Genomic DNA, 19,791 nt, shown 5'->3' with positions numbered 1-19,791 from the left:
ACAAAATTACCCTGTGTTCCTCGGGGACTGACATTACACAGCATAAGAGAATGTAGCAGCTCAAGAAAGATAAAATACCAAGAGCCAAGCAGGGTTCATGCCAGAACATCATGTAATGCTCTGTAAAGTCTGCACCAACCTGGGCAGTCCATTCTCGTGTTTAACAATTCTTGCCATGAAGAAATTCTTCCTAATGCCCACCTGAACCTCCCCTGGTGCAGCTTCAGGCTGTGTTCTCTTGTCCTTGCCAGGGAGAAGAGACCCCAAACTGCAAATATCTTCAAGAGTTTCCATATTGCATAAGCAGAAATACACATAATGATGCATATTCCTGGCATGTATCCTTCAAAGTTTTTCATTTCAATCAAGAAGATGGACCCTCTCAGGAAAATTCTCATCCATTACAATAGAAACTAGACCTTATTTATCTATAAATAACTTGTCTTGTTTTCAAATTTACTGTCAGCATCTGACATTTGCTGGAAAATACGATTCAGAGTTTGGAACCCCTAGTGCTTGAAGAGAGCTGACAAAAAAAAAAAAAAAAAAAAAAAAAAAAAGGACAACCTAAAAAAGTTTATCCTGCCTTTAAAAGGGACATCTTTACTACATTTTCCAGACTGGATACCATCCTTAATCAAAATAGCACCACAATACCACGTTTATGGAAAAATCACGGAATCATAAAATGTGCTGAGTTGGAAGGGATCCATCAGGACCACTGAGTCCAACTCCTAGCCCTGCAGAGGTCATGCCAAGAATCCCACAATGTGCCTGAGAGTGCTGTCCTACACCCTGAGAGCATTGTCCAAACTCGGTCAGGCCCCACCCCTGGAAGTGCTCAAGGCCAGGTTGGATGGGGCTCTGAGCAACCTGGTACTGGAAGGTGTCCCTGCCCATGGCAGGGGTTTGGAATGAGATGATCTTTAAAGTCCTTTCCAACACAAACCATTCTGATTCTATGATGATTCAATGATTGCTAACATGATTTGTCCCACTAGTTCTCTCTGTTTTCTGGGTTACCCCAGAATTAGGAAAACTGATTTTCAGAATTTCACATTAAAAAATCAGTAGGAAGAGTTTTGCCAATTGTTCCAATCCAAAAACTTATGAATAGGATGTATTTGTTTGTCTTCCTTAAAGCAAGTTAACATGACTGCATTCCTGGATTGACTCCCAAAATCTTAGAAATCACCATTACCACGCCTAATCATTATTAGGACTAAATTCATAAAGCATTCCACCTTTATTTATTAATTCTTTCCTAGATTAAACTAAGTTTACCCTTTTCTAACATGTGGTTCTTTTTATGTCTACCATCTGACATTTTCTGACAATCAGAATTACTCTATGTATTAAATACTGAACTTCAGGTGGAATAAAAGCATAAACACCATTGATTCCTCTTCAACTGGGCCACTGTCTCTCTGAAAGACTGTCCCGTTTCTGATTAATGGACAGGATTACTTAATACTGAAAAATCAAAAGGCAAGGATAAATAAGGTTGTTCTACTATCTTTAGTTTACTGGACAAAGTGCTATAAAAAAAAAAAAAGGTATTTATTTATTAAACCTTCACACAGATTTTGAATGAATGTTTGCCATACTCTGGAGCTACAGGTTTCAAATTCAAGCAGACTCTGAATACTTTTTTTCTCACTTAAAGTGTTCTAATTACCAAATAATACAACAATATTTAGACATTCTCTGTACATTGAAGTTATAAAGGTGAATTCCACATTGGAAAAGCAGGATTGTCCACTCCACCAACAGTTAAATATCAAGGAGTAAAATCCAGGAATCTGAGAATCCAAAAAATAATTCTACAACAAAAAGTAATTTTTCTTAAACAATACTAATATTTTCTACCCTTGTGTTGTTGGCAATTACTTGTAAATTCTTGCTACAGCTGATAATAGTCAAAAATATATCTGACTCAGATATAGGCTTCTTTCTGCTTTCAAGTAAGCTGTTCAAAGCTCTGCCTTGTGTCTCATATATTTAATCCTAATTCCTTAGAAGCACTTGAAAAAGAAAATGTTTGTTGCTCATACATTAAACACTGAACCCTAAGTTCAGTCCAGAGCAGAACAGAATATGACAAGACTAGATATACTTTAGGGTTCTTTTCTCCTAGATTTGTATATATAATGTCAGCTATAATTTTTCAGGTCTCTTTTAACTCTGTTGCACTGCTAACAGAAATGCAGCTGCTCTTTATTTATTTGTATCCTTTTTTTCTTTTTCCCCTGTTCATAATATACAGTCTGTCTGGCTCTTTTTCAAGCTATTGAAATATTTCAATTCTAAAAAGAGTACAATAGGCCATAACCACTTGCGTGCTTGTGCTTAGGAAGCCTCCCTCCCTCCTCTCCTCAATCTTCTGTGAATTTCTGAAGTCTAGAAACAAAACTGGAAATTCAAGTGTATGGTATGTCTTAAAACAAGTTTGGTTTGTGCTGGTTTAGCTGTTCCCATATGAGATTAAAATACTGGACAGAACAAGTAATTCTTGTGGTACTGCCTCTGGAATTATGAAATGCGGACATCTACAAAAAGCACGACACTGACATGAAACCCCCTAAATCAAGTTTTATTAACTTAATGCCTGTTCAGTTTCAGCTTCAGAGACAGCTGTCAGTGTGTTGAATTTATCCAAAACTACACCTCAATGGACTTTCTTCATTGAGGTCAGGGAAAAGAGAAGCTTGCGGAAGACAAACTATATTAAAAGTTTTCTTGTGGAGCTTATTAGTAGTGCTTATTTTAGAGACTGGTTGTCTTTCCTAATGTTATTTTATGTATGGCTGTTAGAACCTGATACACTTCAATGAACCATTGCAAAAAAATCCAGATGGTCAAATTTTAGAAATCGTGGTTAGATTTTACATTGGTCAATTTTCTTTAGATTGCTACTCAAGGCTCCTTTATCTCCTCCCACAAACCCACATCATTTAAAAAAATATTTTCTTCTTTTTTTTATGCCACAAATATTTTCCTTCCTGCAGTTAAATGAACAGTAATTACAAATGCAAAACTATTTTGTATGTTACATTATGTGAACCCATAAAGCCAGGAAGGAGCAAAGCAAACTCTGTTTGGAGTGGAGAAAGAAACAGAAACCTGTGCCGAGTCAGGATGTTAGATGAGGAAATCACTTTAACTCTTTATTTTAAGCAGTTATACCAACAGCATTGGCTATGAGATTGCCTGTAAAATCTGGGCAACATTATTTGCTTTAAATGGATTCTATTATTTTTGATTTCATACCTGTCTGGCAAGTGCATGATGTATCAAATGGTCCAACTGAAAGTCTCCTCAACTAAGAGGGGATGATGCACAAACAATGCTGTCTTTGCTACCACATGCTACACCATGATTTAATTTCAACAATAAAAACAATGCCACTTTGAGGGGAGGACAGAAGCATAACAGAAGTCTACCTCTCTGTCTTATATTAAAAGTAATTTCCAAAGATACTGGCACTGGAGCAAGTATCCAAGCTGTGTATACTCAATATCCCGCAGACTTCAAGAATTTCAATGGGAATTAAACAATCATGATTCATCTAAGCAGCACCCCCAGTCTAGATCAGCCCTCAAAGAGCAGGTCCAACAATTGTTCAGAGTCCTGAGTGTACCTATCTTTGCTTTTAGGTAAGAAAACCAGCAATGACTATAAAGGCCTGAGACCCTACTTGCATGCTCATGTCTGGAAGGCAGCACTTTTCTCATGTGATTCCTTCCAAGGGTCATCAAAAGACAAGTTACAGATCCCTGGTAGAACTCCTGCATAAAGGGATACTTTATACTCATGGTAGTATTACTGTTGCTGATCGATTTAGCAGAAACATCTAATTAATGGCACAAGGTCAAATTATTCTGAGAAACCTTGGTTCATCTCAGCCCTAACTCTCATTTCAAATTGTGCAGTTCTGAAAACTCAGACCCCAGCTGATGTTTGATCTTCAAGCCCAAGAATCCAGAACTGAGGCCCATAACTCTGTTGTAGGCTCTGCAGAGCACCGAGTGACTGCTGCTAACCTGAGGCACTCAGCAACCACAAACAAGCACTCAGAATATTCATCTGATGAATAAGAAGTGTGCTGTCATTTCTCAAATCTTAGCCTTGTCACATGTAAAATGTGGCTTAAATCCCTTTAAACTTCAAAACCTTAAAACATAATTATTTCTTAGTTAGTAATTAATGCCATCCACAGTGGTAAATTTGTATTCAATAATGGCAGTTGCAAGGAAAATAAAGTCCTGAGCATCAAAACCCCAAGGCTCTTAGTTAAAACGCAGCTCCTAGGGCTCCTTTGCTCCCCAGGGCAGCAAAAAGGAACTTTGGGAGACAGCCAGGCTGTGAAAAGTGGAACATCCTCCACAGCCACAATGGCTGGAAAGCCAGGAACACCAACCCTACATGCTGCATGTGGCACAGCTTGGTTTGCTCCTTTGTTTTGGCTGGCTGGTCTTTTCTTGTTTGTGATAATTGGAATGGCCAATATACATCTATAAAGTACTTTGGTTCTGGGCTTTTGCCCAGGTAACCTCATTTCAGCAGAGAATCCCAAACCTGCCTTGGACATAGGTTTTAGAGTTGCAAATCCTTCCCTTGGAAGTTCCATGGGAACAGAGGTGAACTGGACAGACAGGCCTCCTATCCCCAAACAAAGATGGGAAGGAAAACCAGGAGATGAGATTTATCAAGGCTTTCCTCATCGGGAACTAAAGACCCTGTACATTCTAAAGAGCATTTAAGGCGCCTGCCTCAAGTCTAATGACCAAAAAACATGTTTGGAAGTTACCCATGCATTCTACGATTCTCTCATTCACATCTTAGGCAAAAAACTGTGAATTAGATTGAAGGTAATTTATTAGTTCTGAAGTTACCACTGTGTGAAGATTGGGCAAGAGGCTTGGTAGTGCATTGATGTAGGTCTGCTTAAACCTATGGAGCTAATCTCTCTGTTTTTGTACTACACTGAGAGAGCTTCTCGATTTTTTTTTTCACCATATTTAAAGTAAACAATGGACTGAAATGACAACTCTTATCTTCAGATGTTTATCTGGAATTACTGCCCTACAGCATGCAGGCAACTCTCTTAGGCAAGCAAATCCTTTCATTTCTATCTGTGTATTAAATTCAGAAGAATCAAGTGTTTATTCATAAACCACAGACAAAATCTGGGGGGAAAAAAAACCTACCAACATTACTTCAACTGCAATGAACAATATGCTGGACATTTACACATACTTATTAGCAAGACAACAGAGAATGCTAGCTCTGCTAATATTGCTTTTCAGCATAGCTTTAGAATAATGATTTTTTTACAAGATAAGTTTGATCTGTAATTCAAATCACAGTGTATCTTTGATTTGCTACCCCCTCCTCCCCTCACACTCTCTTTACTCCTCCCTCCCCCCGCAAAGCTTTATATAGAGTGGCTGGAAAGCAAAGTAGGGATCTATGCAGACACTATCCATCACATTTCTGTCTTAATTGAATGACACCAGAATGAGATCGATAAAATGTAACAAGAGACAGCTTTGCATTTCCACACTCACTTATTCTCCCTCTCTATTACTGCCAGCCATCACCGTGACCAGAAAGCCTAAGTATTGAGTCTGAGCATTGCTGCCAAGCAAGCTGTTAGTATATGAATAAACTTGTCAGGAAAACAATAAAACTTACAATACTGGAAAAGGCCAAAATGTCAAAAGGCTGCTGCAAGCAGCATTAAATATGCTGCTTTTAAAGTTGAGCTATAGAAACATACGAAGAGTTTCTAAATAACATGGGCACTGGCAATTCTTCAGATATTATTCCCCTCATTCCCTCAAGACATGTCTGTGTGCGTGTGTGTGACCGTCTGACATGCAGTTGGCGTGACCTCTTGGCGCAAATCTGCAATTTCAACAATAAGCCCACACCAGCTGTGATTTCCCTATGTTCAAGGATTCTGAGATCTCCAATGCATTATTGATAACCTCGTTGCTGTGCTAAAAGCAGAGGCTGATGCACTCATAATCCCAGACTTCTCCTGAAAAGCTCCAGCTTCACATGCCAATCGATCATGAGAAATAAAATGAAGAAAGCCCATTTCAAAACCAGGCTACACTTTGAGTATTACGTCCATTTCAGTATGCATCCTGAAAATTTAAGTCTTTTTTAAACTCCTCTTTTTTCCTAACCCTCAATTATGATGATCTTTTACTCCTGACCCTGTTAGGGTAATGCTAGATTATCAGGAGCATGATTCACATGTCAGCTTTGGGTCACATTTATATTTAAAGCGTACATTTTTTTTGTAGCTAAACTCCCCAAGCTCGGTATTCTGCTAACTAGCAAATGAAGCAGCTAATAGTATTTTTAAAAAACCCCAAAACACAACAAAAAAGAAGAAACAAGTTATATCAAGTGAATGCAGTAAACAAGATGACTTATAAAGACAGGAAGAGGAAAGAAATAACAATAGTAAAACTGCACAGGATACAGCTTTACTTATGCATATTTAGGAAGCTCCTGGAAACTGAAAACACAAGTATCACCAATTTTCTGGTCTCAGTTTAGTATGTAAAGAAATGCTCAGACATTGCATCACAGGAAATGTTCTCTTCATGTTTCAAGACAGACTGTCATATTTCAGCTTGAAACACAATTAGATATTAAAACAATTGCTGTACAAGTACAAGCACTTCTGCCAGGCACTATTAAAATCCAGCTGATGAGACACTTGGCCTCTTAGCTTCAATACATAATTCTTCATGCCTGGTTGACTGTGCTGCATTGTTTCTTCATTATTACATCCGTGCTCAGTCTTTTTTTTAATCTTTTCTTCATGTACCAACAATCAAATATGACTGGGCTGGAGGTAGGAGACTTAGACAGTCATGACTTCTCAAAGCAGAAAGATTCCTTGAGTCATCCCTATTTTAAAGTATGCAACAACTTTAGTTTCAGTTCAATTTTTTTAAGAAGTGTATTTACACAGTAGACCCAAAAGGAACTAATTTTCAATAATATATCCAATTTTAAATAAAATTACATTAATGATCACTAAACAGGTGTTGTTATTAAAATTATACTGAAAAAAATCTGTATATACATCTCACCTTTTAGAACAGTGCCTAAACCTGAATTATCCATAGAAAAATTAAAATAAAAGGAATTTTTAAATTTGATGACTGTCCCCTGAGGTTATACTCGCCCAGGACTGACCAGGACTTGTTAAGATTAATATATTTTCTTTAAAAAATTACTACTGAAAAGCCAAAAAATATCTAAAGTATCATTGAAAACTTCCAACCACAGAAGTCAGAGCTGAAGTACCTTATATGTACAGCAGATAATGCCTCATTAGTGTATGGCCAATATTAAATACTAGACGTCAAAATCATAGATTTTGCTAGAAAAGCTGACAACATTCATTGAAGAGAAGTAAGCTGGGAAGTCCTGATGCCACAGTTTCATGGAAATAACAACATAACAAGTCCAGGGTGCCTACAGAGTCAGTGAGAAGAAAACTGCTACTCTAAAAGGCCAAAAGAAGGATGCCCAGACTGTCTTGGAAAAAGCCCAGATTAGATACTCAATTTGGGTAACAGAAGCGAGATGGTGTGGTTGCCCCTTTGGAGCACTTGCATTGCTGTGAAGAGCAAACAGATCACATATTTCACCCTGGTGCACACCCTGTGAAGGCAGGGAAAACAAAATTTTCCATGTACAAAAGGGGCAGAGTAAACTGGGGGCTGAGGGCAAGAACCTCCTTTCCCTCCTCTTTCCTTGGTTGTATCAGTGGATAAGAACCACAGCCAAAAGCTGAAGAAACGCACCTAATAACAAACTCGACAGCATTTATGGCAAGTGCATTATGAATTGATCAAGATAGCTCTCAAGGATATCAAAAGAAATGGAAAGCAATTCTAAGGAATTACTAATTTACTTCACTTTTAAGTTACATTTAGAAGATTTAGGATTTCTAAGAACACTTACAAATTTCACAGGTTCCATATGAAGACACAACCTTCTCCTCAAACAGTTCCATCCATGTGGTAAATTCTCAGTGGTTTACAATAAAATGTTTTATCAACTGAGTTTGTATTTCATCACAACACATAAAAAACCATACATTTAATCCCTCATCAACATCAATTTACAGAAGTGTTGTTTTGCGTTCTAGTAACCTACAATAATGCATTCAGCTATCATTCAAAGGTCATCTTTGTCATGAAAACTATCCCCTTCCCCAAAGAACTATCCCTTCATTTTCATTGGTTTTCAGTGGGGTTAGTTCAGCAAAGCAGCATAAATGGCTGCTCAAATGGCAGCCTAAAACAACACCACTTCAGGCACTGACAAGTGAATGCTGTAGGCAGATTCTCCGGCAAGATTAAATTCACATTTTTATACCACAGACTGCCACTGTTCTGCCTAATTCTAGTGATCCTAATTATTCTCCTTTTCCTTGCATTTACTTGTGAGGAGAAGCCATACTCTTTACCTGAGGTTAGCTTATTATCTCTGATGAAACTCAAAATACCTAAGTCTAGAACATAAAGTCTGTGTAGGTGCTGCCAGGGAGTCCCCGCTTCCCTCCAGAGGTCAAACTCAGAGCACACAAACACAGAAGTTTCAAGTCCAGCAATACCATCTTCACATTCAAATACAAATAAGCAACTAAATTTTTCTCCCTCCTTTTTCTCAGAACTTCTTTTGGAAGAGAACACATTTTAAAAAAATCATGTAAAAAAGAGGTAAGGATTTGTTTATAAAATTCAGTGATTCTAAAGATTTATTTAATAATATCACCATGACTGAAATATTAACAAATACTAATAAATATTCATTAATATATAACTAGAAAAAATATCAAGAATAACTCATGATAAAAGATGAAAAAAACCATTTCAAGGATTAGTAAATCACAATTTTGAAAAATTTCTGGGTATACCTGAAATTAAAGATAAATAGAACTTTGTCAACAACCACAGAGACAATATTTTATCCTTGATGCAATCCTCTACCAGTGAAAGGTACCATTCTCTTGGTTTAGCAATACAAGATTAGACAGCTAAGAAATATGGATAACTTGTGAAACGATAAAAATTTAGAGACTATTTCCTCTTATATTTTGAAAACCTTTTGGCTTTCAATAATTTTTACTAATTTATTCTTACAAGGCCACTAAAACTCTCTTTTAGTAGTCATTTTGTTATTTAGTTTCACTATTCTACTTGAATATATGATTAAAATATTGAATTTTGTGATATATATTCATTACGTTTTTAAATTAAATTTTTAGAAAACAAAAAAATAACACACACAATCCGGTTTTTCCATTGTTCTAGTATTTAAAAAAAATAACTAGAATTGTCTTTTATTTACTGCATCTATTCTAAACTTTAATACATTTATGTATCATTAAAATAATTTAGTTTGGAGAAACATGGATAAATAGTGCTCTGTACCAAATATCAATTACATTAAAGGTGGAAAATATGATGAAAAATTCCATGGTCTTATTCTAGTCCATTGAAAGAGAATCTTTTTTCTTGAACACACTCTAAACTAGCAGGAGAGGGGTAAAGGGGTTTTAACTGGTAAAACAAAGCAAAGTCCAGATTTTATAAAGTAACTGCTAAGTAAGTTACTAGGAAGTACTTTGATATGAAAAAATATTGTTTTATCACATGAATCAATGAACACATTATGCTACCAATGTTTGTTTCATATCAAAATGACTTCAAGCTCTTGAGCAAATACCATTTATTTTCTTTCAGGAAAAATCTTACCAGAAATGTGTTTGTTATCACATTTCCATAAATCATGCTAGAAAGCTGTTTGTTATCACATTTCTATAAAGCAATTATTGTGTACACCAAAGAAAAAAGTTTAGCCCAATATATTACCACTAATATTTATGGAGAAGGAGAAATACAGAAGAGGCTTCAACTTCATAATGTAGGGCCATTAATTAGCATCAAATGAAAGAAAAGCAATAAAGCAATTTTGTCACCAATTACTGACAATTTGCCTAAGTGAGACCATTAATTTTGGATAATATAAACCCATAAAATTAAGGGACCAAAACTATTTGAATCAATATTTCTTGATAGTCTCTTCCTACTGATTTAAATACTTTCAGGAGTATCAAAATGTTTTCAACTTTTTGTAAGAAAAATGGAAAAACATATGGTTATGATTTGCAATCTAAAAGTTGCTGGCTTTTTCTTTGGGGCTATTTTCCTTTTCTTTTGTGGCTGAAAATAAGGAAAAGTAGGACAATTAATATTGTGACTCTTTGGAATTAACACAGTTAACACATTTGTGTTGACTGTGTCAACTCCTACTGTTTTAGGGAGCTTTCATAAAAGGGAAGCGTGTTGAGGAGAGCCAGAAGTATCAATGTTTAATAGTCTGATTAAGGAATCTCCGAAATGTACTGACATTATTAACAATGTACTGATACAATAATAACATCAAGGGAGTATGAATGCTATCCTTGCACTGGGATATGTTCTCCAGCCTCAAAAAGAGATGACCAAACCCCCAGCAAAGCACCGTCACCCACCCCCATCTCTCCTGCCCAGCAGAATTCCCGTCAGGCAGCGTCGTGCACCGGCTGCCATTGGTGGAGAGCCATGGCCCTGCAGATGTGGCCACAGCAGCCTGGCCTGGTGTCCTCCTGTGCCTCCCTAGCACAAGGTCACCCCATGCACAGCACATTTCATGGCTGCAGCCACTCAGGGCAGCCTCCCCAGTGCTGCCCGATGCCCTCTGCATTACTTTGAGTGCCAAATCCAGGCGATGGGGCCTCAAGACTAAGTTCTGCAAAACTCTCCCAAAGCTAGGCATAATTTTATTGACAAATATACTTTCTATACTCCCTTTTCCCTCAGCATTTGTCTGCTCTCCAGGAAAGCAAAGCAACCTTTTTGGTAAATATCAATAGGAATTTGGGAAAGAAATTACACGCGGAACACCTCCCTGTCTCCCCAAAAGACCCACCGAGGAAACTTACAGTTTAATCAGCATCCATATCAATTCCTAAACCTCAGGTGCTAGAGTACAAATAAACACTCTAAAGGGGTTTAGCTGCAAGGAGATAAGATCTCTCCCTGGGGAGACGGCTAGAAACTGCTCCATTGCCTTTGTGCAGACTACTGGAATGTGCTTGCTTTTCATTTCGGTCTTTGTGTCTGGCACTCAGGCCTCACAGGCAGTGTCTTAAGCCATGCAGGGTCAGGGCAAACAGAGAACTGCATTCATGGACAGATCAAGTTTATGTGAGAATCTGCTCCTCCTGTGCCCTCAATTTCCATTTGAATTGTTAATAAAATCTCAGCCTGAAAGCACATGATCCCATCAGTGGGGAAGTCATGCAGAGAATCCTCCAGCTCAGAAAAACAAAATTTCTTTATCTTTTTCATCCTCCTCCTACATTCGTGGGAATTATGCCATGTAACCCCCCTGCTAAAGTAACCCTCCTGCCCCAGCACAACACCTGATTGCCAGCCCACAGCTTGCACTAAAAAGCAGCAAGGGAAAGAAGAGGAGAGAAGGGAAAGAGATACACAAACAATGCTCAGCAAAATCACAACTACAATAATTGCACCTTTGTAGCAATTTAAAAACTCCCAGACACCTTCAGGCAAAAAGAAACACAAATATTTCAATTTTTAAGTTAATTTCCAGCAGCTGATAACACCAGCTGCAAGAGTTTCCCACAGCTTTATGACACCGCATGAACTACAGGGCCACAGAGATAATAAAAGGTCAAACATAAAGGAAAGAACAGAGCCATACCCCAATTAACTTGGTCTCCCCATGCAAAAATTGTGCAGGAACAAGAGCTGATATTTGCTGCAGGCACCAGACATGCATCTCCCAACCTTGCCACGGTCTAACCGGGCCTCTTGTTTCTCCTGCCTTTGCTCCTTGCAAACTGGTTTAATATTGAATGCTCTTCAGAGGGATGGGCTGATGAAGGAAAACATGAATTTCCTGCTCGCCCTTTAAGGTGGGTTAGAGGGGGGTGCTAGTAATCAATTACAGAACAAAAAGCAAAAGAGACACTAAAGATTTTACAAACTAGATGTCATAAAGTTTGCATGCTGGTTTCTAACCAAAACACTCCCTTTACTTCTTCCTTAAAATTGTTTTGTTCCTTTTGAAAATAGAAAATATAGTAGAGTATTAAAGTAAAATCTGTGTGAAATGCAATGACACAGAGATTGATGCAGTTTCCACTTGTTCTTTAGAGCAGCACATCAGTCCCAGAAAAACAATAACTGTACTAAATATGCAATGGAATTTAAAATCTTGTGGTTCTGAGTTTTACATGCTCCCAACCCTGGCCTCCACTCCCTCCTCCTCACACTCATTTGGGAAGATATTTCTGTTTGCAGTAATCATTGGAATAAGGAAAGTTTTAAGGCTGAAGCTGAGTGTCTGGAACCAATCCTGTTCCTCGTTTCACTCACAAAGTCTTCCTTTTCTGCCTGGCTACCACCAAAAAACTTTATCCTTGCAGTAAGTACAAACACCAGGAAAAGCAGATTAGACCTTTGCCTACCTCTGAACAGTGCTTGTCTGAATCATTACTGCATATTATTAATCAAATAATATCATTACTGTGACAGTATCTCATACTTAAAAGATGATTTAAAAATAAAACTGGTATTTCAAGGTTCTGTAGGCCTGGAGGTGCCCTGGTTTGGACTACATGGGCTCACAAAAGCAAAATCCATCATCTGTAATGTTCCTGTCAATAAAGGATATATCACAGCAGATGTTGAGGATGGAGTTTGCTAGCACATGATGAAACTTATTTTGTTCTAGTCTAAATTTTACACATTTTTAGCTAGGGCTGGTGGAATTGGGAAGAACAGCCAATGGATAGAGCCCTTAAATATGTCCACCAGGTGTCTGCAAATAGGTCACGAGTGTTCTTAATTACTTCATTAGCCCCAAGTCCTTGAGCAGTGTATGCAAACATATTTGACCCTGTGACACAATTTTTAACTGACCGATAGGAACAATCACTGTTCGTTATTCACAATGCGTGACTGGTCACCCAGAGCACAAAACTCTGCTTTTTCCTGGCTGGGGAGAAAAGAGGGTCTTTTCTGTTTGCTAATTCCCCACAAATGCTCTCAGCTGCCTAAGGAGTCAGTTAAAATGCTTTGTTCAAATGGGACTTTCTAGCAAACACTTGTTGCAGGTTGGTTTTTTCCCCACACAATCTGGCGGCCGGTTGGTGTGGCTGTGACTTCAGGCTGGGAATCCCTGGGAACAGAGGACGAGCTTCCTTACACCAACACATGCACACCCACAGAACATACCAAATGCCATGTGGAATTCACAATTTCAACACATTGTCTGCCAATGTCTACAGGCTCAAATGACCCCTTCATTTTTTACCTGTCTATGTACAAATAGAACTTCCAGGGGTTTTTTTGTACAGTCACCCTCCTCCTCATTCAAACTCTTCCTTAAAACTCCTTTCTCTTGGATACCTTATTGATGCTCACTCATATTTTATGGATAAAGTGAAAGCTGCCATATCACACCACTAAATACAAAAACTGAGAGCAACTGCAGAGCAGAAGAATGTCCTTTCATTAAATCCACACCAAAACTGTAATTCAGTGTGCATGTGGGTACAGGGAGGAGGAGAACATTCTAGCAGGAAGTTGCATAAAAAATATGCATCATGCTTACACAATCCAGAGCTAAAATATGTTGACTTTATCCAATTTGAAATAAAAATTTTGACTGCTCTTTTGACATAAAATAAAGCTAAGAGGAAAGGTGAAGAAACAAAAATGGCAGGAAATTAACCTCATCTTATAAAAAGAAGGCAGGTCTAGTAAAATGCAGGCTTCGCAAAAGGATGTATTAAAATTCTCACTTACTTTCTCCCATGGGATTAAAGTATCCATCATGCATGGGGAATCATGAAAAATTATAGATTTTTCACAGTAGAACTCAGCAAATTAACTCACACCTTGCAAGTTCTAGCTAAATGCCTGAAATGAAGAGAGTTTTCTCCAACATCTTCCTATTTCCTACATTACCTTACATATATATTCTCTAGGTACAGTATATATTTCCTTCATGACCACCTGTGAACTTAAAAAGGTCAAAATACTGAGATGGATTGATTCCTTTTTTTTTTTTAACTTTAAAAGAACACTCTAAATATTTATATTAATCATGTATTAGAATTAAATTATTAGGATTAATAGACTTATTTTTACAGGAGTTTAAGATTAGTATCTAAGCAATTAACTTTGGTACTTCACAAATCATTAAACTGTTTGCTATAAAATAGTGAGATTTAGAATGGGTAAATCCCAGTAAAACATCAACAAAATAAAGTTTATCCACTCATTTTAAATAATGTCCTTGTAATATTCCAATAGTGTTCTCTAAAACTAACTTTGAATGCTATTTTGTCAGCTAGTAAGCTGATAAACAAAACACATCCCTTCTTAAGGAGGTGAATGTAACCAAAGCACACAGTCAAGAGACTTTGTCTTTCAACAACATCTAAAGCACTAAACAAATATATACAGAAACAACAATGCTACCTAACTCCTCTCTTCTTAAAACACTTTTTTCCCCTGTCTTGAGTGCACACAGAAGCAAATTAGACTTTACATCAAGTGGGTGTGAATTTTCATGAGTTTTAGAAAGCTGGTAATTTGCCATCAGCAAAGCCAGAGGCACCTGCAGGGGCTCAGGTCATTCCAATCTCCACCACTGTGGCCCTTTGTGGACTCATCCTTCCATGGTTTTGCCACTTGTGCCAGACTCTAAACTGCACAGGAAACATACAGGGTGTGACCAAGGATGGAGATTCAAGATACTCATTGACATAAGTGTGAATATATCTTTTGGAATGAGATTACAGACTTTGTAAAATGCCACTTTCACCTTCCCTCTGGTGAGACTGTATTTTTGAATTAAAAAAAAAAACAAACCACAAAACAAGTGGTTTGGGTTTAATTTAAAATATAAAAATACATTAAATATTTTAAAATATTTTATATAAAATATTTCTTATTAGAGAAATAACATCTACATTTATTTGAGTTCTGTCACTATAAACAAGCTAACTTTTGCATTTAAAGTGGTGTTAATAAAAATGAACATTTGAAAACACTTATAAAAATTTACATTGATACCACTTGAGGCAGGTCTTAGGGTAGGTTATTTACCTATAAATATGCTGGCCAAACAAGATTCAAGAGTCTGCCACAGTGTAAGAAAACATCCTTTGCAGTTGAATATTTCTCCCTCTCTAAAGCTCTTCACAAGAGCAAGGCAGTTCTGCAATTTATTACGTGAAATAATTTCAAATGGGTATTAAATTACCTCATATTTATCAGCCCTAATCAATATAAATTTACAGTGAACAGTGGAAGGCCTGCAGCATGAGAGGAATGAACAGCAAAACTGACTGCAAAGTATGAAAGAGAAGCATGAGGCAGTTGAGTCATTATCATCACAGCTGATATAGCAACAGGGGTGGCCACCTTGTCTTCAGATCTCTTCCACTGCCAACTGGAGAGATTGGTTCCCACTCCCCTGATGCAGACCCTCTGCAGGTGACAAAATCCTGCCAAGCTACAGGGGTGCTTATCAGTAGGGCTAAACACAAGCTCCTGGGAATCTTTATATCAAAGGGTTGGTTAAGGTTACTGGCAGGGATCAGCTTCGTTGTTCATCTTTGGGGACATCTTCAGGAATCTGTTCTCATGAAGTACCTAAAGGAATTTCTATGGTAGCAGAAATTCTATAAACCTATGATTAAGGCAGTAGTGAGTGAAGTTAGCATACCTAATCAAAACTGTACACACTAAGTACAGTAGGAAACAAGATTAGGTGATAAATCACCTCTCATTGCAAAATTTAAAAAAGGAGAAAAAAAATTAATAAAGTGGTCCAGCTAGGTAAAAGCTTGAGCAAACAGGAGTGGTTGCCCAAGAAATGTTTGCATACAAAATGTATAAGTCAAAAGGGGTATAAATAGTTAAAGCAAATAAATGGGACCAAAAGTACATACAATTTTAAAATTAAATCAGAAAAGTGTGGGTTTAATTCCAAAGGGAACAGTGTGTGCCAGAGTATTGAGTTATACATTGCTGTATTGAAGAGTAGGTCAAGATCTTATCAGCTCCATTATGAGGAATGTCAATAAAAGGCTGTGCTATGATAAAATGTTTAATTAAAAATGAACATTGTGCAACAGATCAACTCTTTGTATTATACAGAAAAAGGAGTCAAATGGATTGTGTTCTCCAAGTTACAAATTGCAGTGAATCATTTTCCCTCCATCAAACATTCTTATCACTACAAAATCTTGTATTAAAAAATGGATTTACTTATACTACAATTTTTTTACAAATTAGTGTAGGACTATACCTACAGGATACTTCAAATACTTGAGCATCTGGAACAACTGTGAGGAGAACACTAGGGTCTTGTTTTCTGGGTACTCTTCAGGTGAATAAGTGGTTTCCTTTGGCAGGTTAATTAACAAAGCAAAATATTAATATGGATTCAGTGAGTTGATCCAAAAGCAACAGGAATAAGCAAGACTCAATATTTTGGTTCATTACTCATATAATACACATGTACTCAACATGACTCCCCAAAACATCTCTCACAGTTCGGTACAGAAGGTGACAAACAATGACACCAAGAAGAGCCCAGGGAACTAAAAGCAGCAACACCCATGGTAGACAGACATCATGATTCTTCCCTGGGGAAAATACTTTACGCCATCCCTTCGGTAATTTTAAACATCCTAGACTCTGGCTAGAGCCAGGACACTTATCTATGAGAGTAAAGGCAAAGGAATTCAAGATGGAAAATATGTTTTTTACACAGTTTTAAAGGAATGATGGAAAATGAAGGGAGCAGAAAATGGTAAATTAGCACCATAGGACTAGGCAAAAAATGGCTTAACACCTTCATAGCCTTCCCTCCCAGCATAACTTTGTACAACAAAGCATTACAGAACATTCATATGGACACTTAAGCCAGGACATGCAGAAGAGAATATTTTTAATATCTCTACCACTCAGCTTCAAGCCCCCCACAGAGCATACAGATGCATATGGGCAGATGCACTGCATAAATTGCATACTTCTTAAAACCCACCCCAAACTGGGAGAGATTTCTGATGAAAAACATTGTAGAATTCCTAAAATAAGATACACCAACAGAATGAAACTTCCAATAGGAGCTGATGAACCTGAGATATTGAAACAGATAAACCAGATAAGAGCACACTCAGCATTTTATGTCTGTCCCTTTTTCAGAAACAATTAATAATTGCATTAAAAATATCTGAGTCAAAAATAGCTTTGGTGTAGCATTCATGGTTTTAACAATCAAAATTTATCCTCATATTAGACAACAATTTTAATGTACTTTATACAATAAATGGAATATATTAGAGCAAAGAGTTCCACTGATCAGCTGATAGAAAAAAAAATATGTAGAAAATAAAAATTCTGTTGCCCTTTAGTCAAAGGATTTGTAAGTTATGAATGACCTGTAGGCACCAAATGCTCCAGCTGTGGGAGTGTGAAAGAGTCTATTACTAAAGCAAGAATAATACTGAAGTATGTATTTTCATCTGTGGACAAAAATAAACTAATCAAATCCAAACTGTTAATAAGGGGAAAAATGCACAACATGCTCATGAAAGAATTACCAGCCAGAGAAACTGATGATATTAAAGAGCTATTAAGTGATCTTGTCTTCCTCTCAGAGTTAAGCCTTGTTTCCTGCAGCTCTTGCATAACAATAATACCTTGCCTGTAGGATTGCCACCCTATCCCTTGGTAAATTGTTCTGAAGTCCTTTATCTTTTCATCAGATACTATTTCCTGCGATTCAGTCTATAATTACCCATAATGATACAGTCATATTTAAGGACATAAAAATATAGGTATAGAAACATGTTTCGTTTGAGCATAGGACATCCCAAATCAAGAAAACATAAACTTCAATAAGAGAGAATTATTACCTAAGAAGCAGATTTGGTAGCAATATTAAAAACTAAGTCCTCAGAGGAGGTCCAGTTAGGGGCAGGAATAGAACAACTCCTTCACCAGGAGCCAGTAGAGATTCCCAGGGTCATGGCCTTGTTGAAATTAAGAGAAAAACTCCTACTGATTTCAATGGGGCCAGGATATGGTCCCCATATTTTATCCATAGTATATCATCACAAGTGTAAACTACAAATGAAGCATCATGAGGTGAGGTGCCTATAGCCAAGACCTCTCCCTGAACTCCAACAGAGGCAAATTAGTTCCACATGTCAGATACTGACTGCAATATTTTCCCTTACACTTGGTGCACAATGAGGGGATGCAGTACAGCACAGAGCAATTAATACATTTCTTTTTGTGGAATAATGAACAACAGAATAAGTCAGTGTGTCTCTCACTTGAAGTTGCTAGTTCGTGAAAAGTGTAAGCAGGAACAGCAATCAACAGGAAATAAGATAAATTAGGCCCCCCCCTTACTGTCCAGCACCTTGCTAGTTGTTGCTTTACTTGCTTTGTTTCAACCCTTCTTTCCTTGCACATCTCCTGCTGCCCCTCATTTCCAACATCACCTCTGAATCTTGGATTACAATCTATCCCAATCCAAACTGAACCAGCTTTTACAGTTCCCTGAAAGAGAAATGTAACATATAGGATAGGACTGCTAAGCATAGGCAACTCATGCATTTTGCATACCCTACAGAATCCTGCCAAGGGCTCAGCTGCCATTCCAGATGGCTGTGGGTCTATTGCGTGTTTTGTGTCATATTTACCAGTCCCATGTTTAAGTAACAAACTCTCACCTCAATATGTCTTTTACCACCAGTGAGAAAATAGGGAAAGTGAACCAAGGCCTTCAGACAGTACCTATTAATTGCACTGCACTTTGATCAGAGATTATGTCTAATAATAAAAAAAAAAATAATAATAATATGCAAACCTTCCTCAAATCACTCTCCTGAAACCATTCTGTTAGGAAATAACCTTGCCTGTGGAAGGGTAACTAAGATATGCTCTTTCTGATGACATATGCATGGGGACTACAGAGTGAACCTGTAGTCACAGGTAACAGTCACAACAGCCCAAGAATGCTCTGGAACAAATCTGTGACACAAATGAAAGCTCATGGAACATTGTAGCCCACTACAATGTCTGGACTCATTACTTATTCTCTTAGGTAAATACCAACACAGAGGAAGCCACCAAATCCAATGACAAGTCAAGGTAAAGTCAGACTTGGAATACCTGTCAGACTTCACTTATATTAAACAGAAAAGTGACTATGAAGAGCTTCATCAGGCCTTGTGGAAGAGAATAAAACCTACCTCATTCTGAGAAGCTGCTCTCCTTTGCCAGTACTACTCAGTGCTGAAGGTGGCATCACAGCAGACAGAAGCTGGCATCTGTGGAAAATGTTTCTTTCCAGTCCTGTAAAATAAAACCAAATCACAGCTCTTTCAGAAACAAAGACTCTGTAAAAACACTGTGCTGTATAATTCCAATATTATTTTAATTCAAGTCACGCTTGTAAATTCAATGTTTCACAAAGAAGAAAAAATAATTAGAAAAACAACAAAAACAAATGGAGAAGTAAACAAAAAACCTTCCCCCCTCCTCAAGCTGGCAAATTCAACTTGACTTCTAGAGTTCAATCCATGTTTTTATGGATTTCATTTACAAATGTAATAAAGTGCCTTTCTTTGAAAAACTGATTTCA

The 19,791-nt window shown here is 37.4% G+C and overlaps 1 long non-coding RNA gene across 1 annotated transcript in view; it reads right to left on the bottom strand.

The window, feature by feature from the left end:
• Positions 1-19,458, bottom strand: part of LOC128933476 (uncharacterized) — a 175,121-nt gene extending 155,663 nt beyond the window's left edge. Inside the window, exon 1 of the long non-coding RNA XR_008482786.1 lies at positions 19,400-19,458. This is a non-coding gene — a long non-coding RNA (uncharacterized LOC128933476). The remainder of the gene's footprint in view (positions 1-19,399) is intronic.
• Positions 19,459-19,791: the final 333 nt, after the last annotated feature.

The sequence above is a fragment of the Melozone crissalis genome, unplaced genomic scaffold (assembly GCF_028551555.1).
Source record: "Melozone crissalis strain CALT ecotype California unplaced genomic scaffold, PUWL_Pcris_2 ptg000009l_1, whole genome shotgun sequence".
Classification (NCBI taxonomy): Eukaryota; Metazoa; Chordata; class Aves; order Passeriformes; family Passerellidae; genus Melozone; species Melozone crissalis.
Note: the sequence above shows the minus strand (reverse complement) of the source record. Positions and strands in the feature narration are given on the sequence as shown.